Genomic DNA, 10,000 nt, shown 5'->3' with positions numbered 1-10,000 from the left:
AATCAACAACCAACCTTTGACACCGATTCACAGTAACTTACGTCACAATCAAGAATGTTTTGTTTATATTGTTTTCCTCATAATTATCACAGAGTTCCAAATAACCGCGACACACCCAAGTAGGGGCATGTTAATCGCATTCCTGAAACTAAACTACAATGACGCACTTAGGTCTGTGTATGGCTCTTAGAAAATTACAGGTGTACCTGGTTCATTTTGCAAAAAATGCCAAACGAGGCAAAACATATTTTAAAAAGAAAAAAAGTCTCACCAGTCGCAAAAAAGCAGAAGACAAATCACAGAAAAATACGAAATAATTATTTTACCTAAGACAAGGAATTTACCCAATTATTCTATGACCTAAGATTAAATATCATAATTTTTTTATATAGCACTTTTTCAGGGATTAACCATGCTCAATGCGCCTCCCAATTGTTATATATTCTCCCATGCGGAACCATATTATTTCCATTTCAAATAGATTGAGATAGTGTTTTGGTTTGGTTAAAAAAAAAAAAAAAAAAGAAAAGAAAAATAGAAGAACAAAAATCAAATCACCTCATCGTGTCAGTGTTACGGGCGAACATTATCTTGAAAACTAGTATCTAGTATGTGGATATATTATGAATCTGTTTTGTATTAAAGACTTTATGTTTAGTTATTACATTGTTGTATGATGACATTATGTTGATGTAGTATGTATAATGTTTCATTTGTAGAATAATGTCACTGTGTTATTGTTTCGCGCATTGAGGATCACTCAGTAATGAAAATATGCACGTTATAAATGTCAAGTATTATTAAAACGGCTGAAATTAAGTAATTTGAAAATGAAAAAAAAAAAAAAAATTACAATATCATACCTCCAATAATGTTCCTATGCTAAATGGCTTTTTTTTTTAACAATAATTAACGCCAATTTTTTATAATTTGGCAATGAAAACGCAAACTGGCTAGCCTGTTCAATGACACGGTACCTACCTACACACCCACCCATTTCTCGTTGATACATTTGCAGCACCGGTGCCGTCACAATAACCCACTCTCGTCGCCCAATAGATCGCTACTACTTGCTGCGATAGGCAGACGACAACCGAATAGCATTACAAACACTACATATGAATGAATGAATGAATGAACGAACGACGTGGGCTTGCTTGACAAGCCAGAGAGAGAGCGGAGAATAGAACGACAGAAAAGGGAGGATGGAAGAAAAGAAGAAGAAGAAAAAAAAAACAACAAGGTTGACGAGTCTTGAGTTGTTTTCGTTCGCGATACATTGTCAGACCTGCCTGGTACTACAAAACAGTCGTAAAAATACGAATTTTTGGCTCCCGCTACAGAAATTTAATCAATAGATTTATAGATAGTATGCAGATGACGTCACTCAGGCCTTTGTTATTGTTTTTGCCATCCGCGTTTGTGAGTTGTTCTCACTAAACTGTATTAACCAGACTATAAAAGTTCATGGTTACACAGAGTTTGTGTGTTGGTCCGTTATACTTCCGGATGGCAATGTTGTGAACTCCTTGGCCAAGCGCATTCTATCTATAGCATTACTATTAATATTAATATGATTAATATCAAGGGATTTTATCCTATTTTGCCCTATAGATAGTATGCGCTTGGCTTAGAAGCTCATAACATTGCCATCCGCAAGTATATCGGACCAACACAAAACTGTGTATCCATGAACGTTAATAATCGGGTTAATACAGTTCAGTGAGCATTACTCATAAACGCGGATGGCAAAAAACAATAACAAAGACATGAGTGAGGTCATATTCGAACTATCTCTAGTTTCTTGTTGTCGTTGCCACTGCTCGTGTGGTTTCTGTATCTGTTGTTGTTATTGTTGTTCTTGTTGTTGTTGTTGTTGTTGTTGTTGTGTTTGTAGTAGTGGTTGTTGTGTTTGTTGTTGTGGCTGTTGCCGATGTTGCTGTCACTGCTGATGTTGCTGTTGATACTACTACTACTACTACTACTACTGATATCTACTTCACTACATACTACTACTACTACTACTACTACTATACTACTACTACTAATACTACTATACTACTACTACATCTACTACTACTACTACTACTAACTACTACTACTACTACTACTACTACTACTACATACTACTACTACTACTACTACTACTATACTACTACTACTACTACTACTACTACTACTACTACTACTATACTAAACTACAACTACTACTACTACTACTACTACTACTACTACTACTACTACTACTACTACTACTACTACTACTACTACTACTACTACTACTACTACTACTAACTACTACTACTACTACTACTACTACTACTATACTACACTACTACTACTACTACTACTAACTACTACTACTAACTACTTACTACTCACTACTACTATACTACTACTGCTACTACTACTACTACTACTACTACTACTACTACTACTACTACTACTACTACTACTACTACTACTACTACATTCTCCTCTTTGACTCAATAAATCTTGTTTTGAAAAGGAAACTTTAGTTCCATTGATTCTTGTAAAAGGACTTTGGAGCATTTTTGGATCATGCTAAAGGCAAATTATTTATTTCTCAAGCAAAATGGAATGAGATTAGCGGAAGACTAGCGTCCCTTGATTGGACGTCACCCATAGTCTGTGACGTCACCGACTATGGGTGACGTCCAATCAAGGGACGCTAGTCTTCCGCTAATCTCATTCCCTATTTAGGTTGACTTTTTTTCTTTTTTTTTTTCCCTTGGAAACTACGCATTAAAAAAATGTCATATAGATAGAACGAAGATGACGTCACTCAAGCCTTTGTTATTGTATTTTGCCATCCGCGTTTGTGAGTTATTCTCACTACTCTGTATTAATCATGATATAAACGTTTAAGGTTACACATCGTTTTGTGTGTTGGTCCGTTTTACATGTGGGTGACAATGTTGTGAGCTTCTTAGCCAATCGCATGCTATCTATAGATAGTTCGAAGATGACGTCACTCAGGTCTTTGTTATTGTTTTTTTTTTTCCATCCGCGTTTATGAGTAATGCTCACTGAACTGGATTAACCTGACTATAGACGTTCATGGATACACACAGTTTTGTGTGTTGATCCGTTATACTTCCGGATGGCAATGTTGTGAGCTTCTTAACCAATCGCATACTATCAAAAGGCAGCTCTGCTTTTCTCCAAAGATAGGTGAATGTTCGGTCTCCGACGTTCTATTTATAGAGTGGGTGAAGACGTGTACAGTGTTCAGTGAAGCAAAGCGGAGCGGTCGATCAGCGATTGGAGGGACGGGGAATGGTGAACACAGATTGGTAGATAGAATGAAGTTGACGTCACTCATGTCTTTGTTATTGGTTCTCTTTTTTTTTTTTTTTTTTTTTTTTTTTTTTTGCCATCCACGTTTATGAGTAATTCTCACTAAACTGCATTAACCAGACTATAAACGTTCATGGTTACACATAGTTTTGTGTGTTAGTCAGTTATGGCAATGTTGTGAGCTTCTTAGCCAAGCGCATACTATCTATAGATAAAACGAAATTGACGTTACTTAGGTCTCAATTATTGTTTTTAGACAGCCATTTTATGAGTAGTTCTCACTAAAATGTATTAGTCATACTATATATAGTCCGAAGATGACGTCACTCAGGTCTTTGTTACTGTTTTTTGCCATCCGCGTTTATGCGTAATTCTCACAAAATTGTATTAACATGACTATAAACGTTCATGGTTACACACAGTTTTGTGTGTTGGTCCGTTATTCTTCCGGATGGCAATGTTGTGAGCTTCTTAGCCAAGTGCATACTATCTATATGCATACGTTGATTCATGCTCAAGCTTAAACTTGCATTCAAGAAACAACTGTTGACCTTTGACTCTGAAAAAAAAAATGAAACAGACTTTTAAATTTTGGCCATAAAACACATCTTCTCCAAATATGTGACCCATCGTCTCAAAACGGTATTATGTCGGAACGAGCCAGATGCTTAAAAGCCGAATTTAATATTAAAACTGGTCAAAAATATAAATTGTTGGCATTAACACCCTAAAATATAGTATTCATTCTCCTCAATAAATCATATAAACTCAAAACAAGTCTGATATTTCTGGCTATAAATTCAATTTTCAACACATTAACCAACCCGACTTAATACCGTTTTGAGGCGAAGGGTCACATATTGATCGATTAAAATTGCATTCTTGTTGTCAACAACTAACCAGAAATGGGACTTTAACGAAATCTTCGATGAAGTCCCAGGTTTGATAGTATTCGAAAAGATGAAAGCATTTTAATCTAGTGATATTTGAAGGATGAGTTTTGTGGCCAAAATTTTTCAAATGTGTTTTTCCATTCAGAGAACGCCACTGTGACGGATGCGTGAGACGAGCACATACAAGCTTTGACAAATGACAAGATGTGCATAGTAATAACTTCTTTATTTTTTTAATGCGATACTCTGCCGTCATAATTAATATTATAGTAAAAGGACTTAAGCACCAACTTAAACAAAAACGAGCTATTTTTATAATATGGGAATACCCGTTTTCAACAAATATAACACTATCAGAAATAGATACAACATTTTAAAATTGAAATATAAAACAAATCCTTAAAAATTCGAACACATTTCCGACCACAGCTCTAAAACAACCCAAGTGGCACTTACATCCCTTTATCAGAAAACAGCTCTATTGTTCTTCTCCTCCTCCTTCTTCTTCTTTTTCTCCTCCGTCTTCTTCTTCTTCTTCTTCTTCTTCTTCTTCTTCTTCTTCTTCTTCTTCTTCTTCTTCTCCTTCTTCTTCTTCTTCTTCCACCACCACCACCACCATCACCATCACCATCACCACCACCACCACCACCACCACCATAACCACCATCACCACCACCACAACCACAACCACCATCACCATCACCACCACCACCATCACCACCACCACCATCACCATCACCATCATCACCATCACCACCACCACCACCATCATCACCACCACCATCACCACCACCATCACCACCATCACCATCACCAACACCAACACCATCACCACCATCACCACCACCACCACCACCACCACCACCATCACCAACACCATCACCACCACCACCACCACCACCACCATCACCACCATCACCACCACCACCACCACCATCACCATCACCACCACCACCACCACCACCACCATCACCATAACCACCATCACCACCACCACCACCACCATCACCATCACCACCACCACCATCACCATCACCATCACCACCACCACCACCACCACCATCACCACTATCACCACTATCACCACCACCACCACCACCACCATCACCACTATCACCACTATTACCACCATCACCACCATCACCATCACCACCACCATCACCATCACCACCACCACTATCACCACTATCACCACCATCACCACCACCACCATCACCATCACCACCACCATCACCATCACCACCACCACTATCACCACTATCACCACCACCACCACCTCGCTCAATCTTATTTAAAGCTTCTTGAGTTCCTATGCAAGAAAAATTGAACAAATTTATTCGATCTTCAACGAGGGTGAACTCGAGGGGCGGTTTGGGTCTAATTAATAGGACAAATCCTTCAAAAAATTATTTTGAGATTTTGTAACGATCTATTATATCTTAGAAAAAATATCATTCAAAGTGCAGTTTCTCAAAATATATCATAAAGGCACGAAAAACGCTGTCGAAAATGGCACAGGTAGTAAGAAAATTGTGAAAAACGGAATATATTTTGCTTTTTTTCTCAATAATATGTAATTCTTCTAAGGGTATGGGATACTGTGTCAAATATTTCTCAGAATGTATTCAATGAAATTGTCTGAAAATTTGCATATTATTCTATCACAGAGATAATGTCTATTTATTTCAAACAATGTGAGGGGAGGAAAAAGGGCGTTGTACGATCTAACCATGCATGGACGGAGATGTATGGGTGTCCTCTTGGTGTCTGAGAGATTTTTTTGATAGAATATGTGACCCTTCGCCTCAAAACGGTATTAAGTCGGGTTGGTCAAGAAGTTGAAAATTGAATTTATAGCCGGAAATATCAGACTTGTGTTGAGTTTATATCATTTACTGAGGAGAATGGCAACCATATTTTGGGGTGCTAATGCCAACAATTTATATTTTTGACCAGTTTTAACATTTAGTTCGGCTTTTAAGCATTTGGTTCGTTCCGACATAATACCGTTTTGAGACGATGGGTCACATATGTGTATTTTGACATATAATCTAAATTATAAATTTTTAACATCAATTTTGTCATATCTTTACTTATGATTTGGCAACTTTGCAATGTTCTAATAAAAATCCCATAAGCTAGAGCTGCAAAATCTCTCTATGGTGACACAAAATTCTATAATGTTGATAAGAGGGAAGAATGTCGAGGTTATTCTTTCAATGGTTTTTTGCGGACAATTTTCCATAAGATTGTTATAACTTTTGTATGCCATACCCCCGAATTGAACCCAAGACGTTTATTAATAAAGATATCTAATGTATGTTTTTCATCAAAAAATATATTTAAAATCCAATTAAAACCGCCTAATATAGATAGTATGCCCTTGGCTAAGAAGCTCATAACATTGCCATCCCGAAGTATAACGGACCAACACACAAAACTGTGTGTATCCATGAACGCTTATAGTCGGGTTAAAACAGTTCAGTGAGCATTACTCATAAACGCGGATGGCAAAATACCTTAACAAAGACCTGAGTGACGTCATCTTCGAACTATCTATAGCTTATCACTCAAAAAAAAAAAGACCCATACCGCCCTTTAGCTCTCTCCTCTCCCGCGATTTTCAGGATTTTCCCAAAAACTTCACACCCAACTAACACAAAATAGATTTTTTATTACCCAAACACAATAGCTAGCAGTAAGTTCTTGCGATAAATAATTGCTCTGTAGGGAATGAGATTGGCGGAAGAGTACCGTCCCTTGATTGGAAGTCACGATCGGAAAAGTTATTAGAGAGAGAACGTCATGTTGGTTGTGCGGCATGAGACACTTCACCGAAAACGAAATCGAGAAAGACGCATGCGCAAAACCATTTTGACGTTCTCTCTGTAAACTGACGTCCAATCAAGGGACGCTACACTTCCGCTAATCTCATTCCCTATAACACACTATTCATTTTATTTAAATTTTACAAGAGAAATTTGAATAAGACAAATGTTGGTTATATTGTAACGAATGTGACGATTTTCCTATAGATGGTAAGAAGACGGTTAATACCCGATCGATGTTGTAGGTGACATGTTAGGCGAACTCATGCTTACATGGTTCTATAAATAGATTAGTTCATTAACAAACCCTCGATGTTGTAGGTGACATGTTGTGCGGCTATGTGGCCTAGTGGTATGACACTCGCTTACGGATTGGAAGGTCCTGGGTTCGAGCCTCGCTCGGCGCATAGTTGAGTCCTTGGAGATGACTCTTTACTCACACCGTACTCAGCTGTAACATGAGTACCTGGCCTAAAACAGCGTTGTCTCTGTCCCAAAAATTTGTAATATCGCCTGACAGGCGTCATGTCTCGTCCTACATGTTATGTGTTGCTGTTGGCCAGGGACCCCTTGTAAAACGCTTTGAGCACGTTTAGTGGATATTGCGCTATATAAAAGCTCAAGTTTTTTTTCGTTTTTTTTTTTTTTTATGCGAACTCATGCTTACATGGTTCTATAAATAGATTACTTTATGAACAAACCTAGGACTGAGAGCTCTGTCATCCTCTATTCTTTTCAATATTTTCTCGAACCATGATATTTGCGGCTATGTGTTCTAGTGGTATGACACTCGCTTTCGGATCGGAAGGTCATGAGTTCGAGCCTCGTGCTCTGCGCATAGTTGAGTCCTTGGAAAAGGCTCTTTACTCACATTCTCTCACCGTACTCAGGTGTAAAATGAGTACCTGGTCGTTAACAGCGTTGTCTTTGTCCGAAAAATTGTAATATCGCCTAACAGGCGTCATGTCCCGTCCTAAATGTTGCTGTTGACCAGGGACCCCTTGTAAAGCGCTTTGAGCACATTTAGTGGATATTGCCCTATATAGAGCTCATTATTTAAATAACTTAGTGGTAGTTTTTCATAGCTCATGGAGCCAGTTTTTATTTCCACCGGTTTCTATAGCGTGAAACAGACAATAAACAAAGGCTTGCTACTCTTTGTATATTGACCTTGTCTATCACAAAGTACTTTCTTCCAGATCTAATTAGACCCAGTTACCCATTTACTTCTGGATAGACATGGGGGTCAGAAAAATTGTCGTCAACACCCGGAATCGATCTTGGTCCCTTTGTCAGTGAAGCGAGTGCTCTACAAACTGAGCTATCTATGACCACCTTTAACGACTAAAGATACGTGGAGGAAAGTATCCAGTTTTAAAACGTTCTAAAAATAGATTGTAATGGGCGTTAACTCTGAAGGCTAAAATTGTCTTTGACAGAATAGGACGTCATGTGAAGAAAATAAACCATTTCTTACAAAGGAATGAAGGAACAAAACGTGTATATAAGGGGGAAAGGAGGGGGGTGGGTGGGGGATGGGGGGGGGTGGAGAATTTAATTTAACAACAATTTCGTTTTGAAACCCCGCCTTGTATTGTGTGGTGAAGGTATTGACGCTGGGTGATGTGCTAGCGTGAACATAGCAAAGATGGTGACGATGGATACGATGATAACAATGATCATGATGATAATGATGATAATGATGATGATAATGATAATAATAATAACAATAATATAATAATAATAATAATAATAATAATAATAATAATAATAATAATAATAATAATAATAATAATAATAATAATAATAATGAATAATAATAATAACTAATAATAATAATAATAATAATATAAAATAAAATAATAATATAAAATAATAATAATAATGATAATAATAAATAATATAATAAAAATAATAATAATATAATAATAATAGATAATAATAATAATAATAATAATAATAATAATAATAATAATAATAATAATAATAATAATAATAATAATAATAATAATAATAATAATAATAATTGAATATTTTCTAGGATATGCACATGGCATGAATGTTTTCAATTAACATCATCTTATCCCATAGGCGTTAGCTGACAGAAAAATATTCCAGAACTATAGGCCGAGGTATTATTTACAGATTCAACGAATAGGATTTCAGAAGTAAATAAAATAACAACCCAAACAAGCCCAAACAATAAGCAGTCTATTTATAGAATTCAAACAATTAGAGGATTCAGGCGTTGTGTGATTTCACCATGCACGGAAGGAGATGTATGGGAACTCTCTTGGTGTCTGGGAAGATTGTTTTCAAACCCTATAAAAATGGTGACATTTGTGGCTCGTCTGTGACATCTTGTTGTTATGCCTGTCAAGCTATTGGTGGTTCCTCTGTGACCTCTTGTTGCTATGCCTGTCAAGCTATTGATGGTTCCTCTGTGACCTATTGTTGCTATGCCTGTCAAGCTATTGATGGTTCCTCTTTGACCTCTTGTTGCTATGCCTGTCAAGCTATTGGTGGATCCTCTGTGACCTCTTGTTGCTATGCCTGTCAAGCCATTGGTGGTTCCTCTGTGAAGTCTTGTTGTTCTGCCTGTCAAGCTATCGATGGTTCCTCTGTGACCTCTTGTTGTTCTGACTGTCAAGCTATTGATGATTCCTCTGGGACCTCTTGTTGCTATGCCTGTCAAGCTATTGATGGTCTCTCTGTGACCTCTTGTTGCTTTACCTGTCAAGCTATTGATGGTCTCTCTGTGACCTCTTGTTGCTATGCTATTGGTGGTTCCTCTTTAACCTCTCGTTGCTATGCCTGTCAAGCTATTGATGGTCTCTCTGTGACCTCTTATTGCTATGCCATGCAAGCCATTGGTGGTTCCTCTGTGACCTCTTGTTGCTATCCTGTCAAGCTATTGATGGTTCCTCTGTGACGTCTTGTTGCTATGCCTGTCAAACT

General features: G+C 37.4%; 1 long non-coding RNA gene across 1 annotated transcript in view; it reads right to left on the bottom strand.

Annotated features, from left to right (window-relative positions):
• LOC144980748 (uncharacterized) overlaps window positions 1-139 on the bottom strand; it is a 33,203-nt gene extending 33,064 nt beyond the window's left edge. The window contains exon 1 of the long non-coding RNA XR_013646947.1: window positions 15-139. This is a non-coding gene — a long non-coding RNA (uncharacterized LOC144980748). The remainder of the gene's footprint in view (window positions 1-14) is intronic.
• Window positions 140-10,000: the final 9,861 nt, after the last annotated feature.

The sequence above is a fragment of the Berghia stephanieae genome, chromosome 10 (assembly GCF_034508935.2).
Source record: "Berghia stephanieae isolate SIO BIC M18660-M18661 chromosome 10, UCSD_Bste_1.3, whole genome shotgun sequence".
NCBI lineage: Eukaryota > Metazoa > Mollusca > Gastropoda > Nudibranchia > Aeolidiidae > Berghia > Berghia stephanieae.
This window is presented reverse-complemented; position numbering and strand designations above follow the sequence as displayed.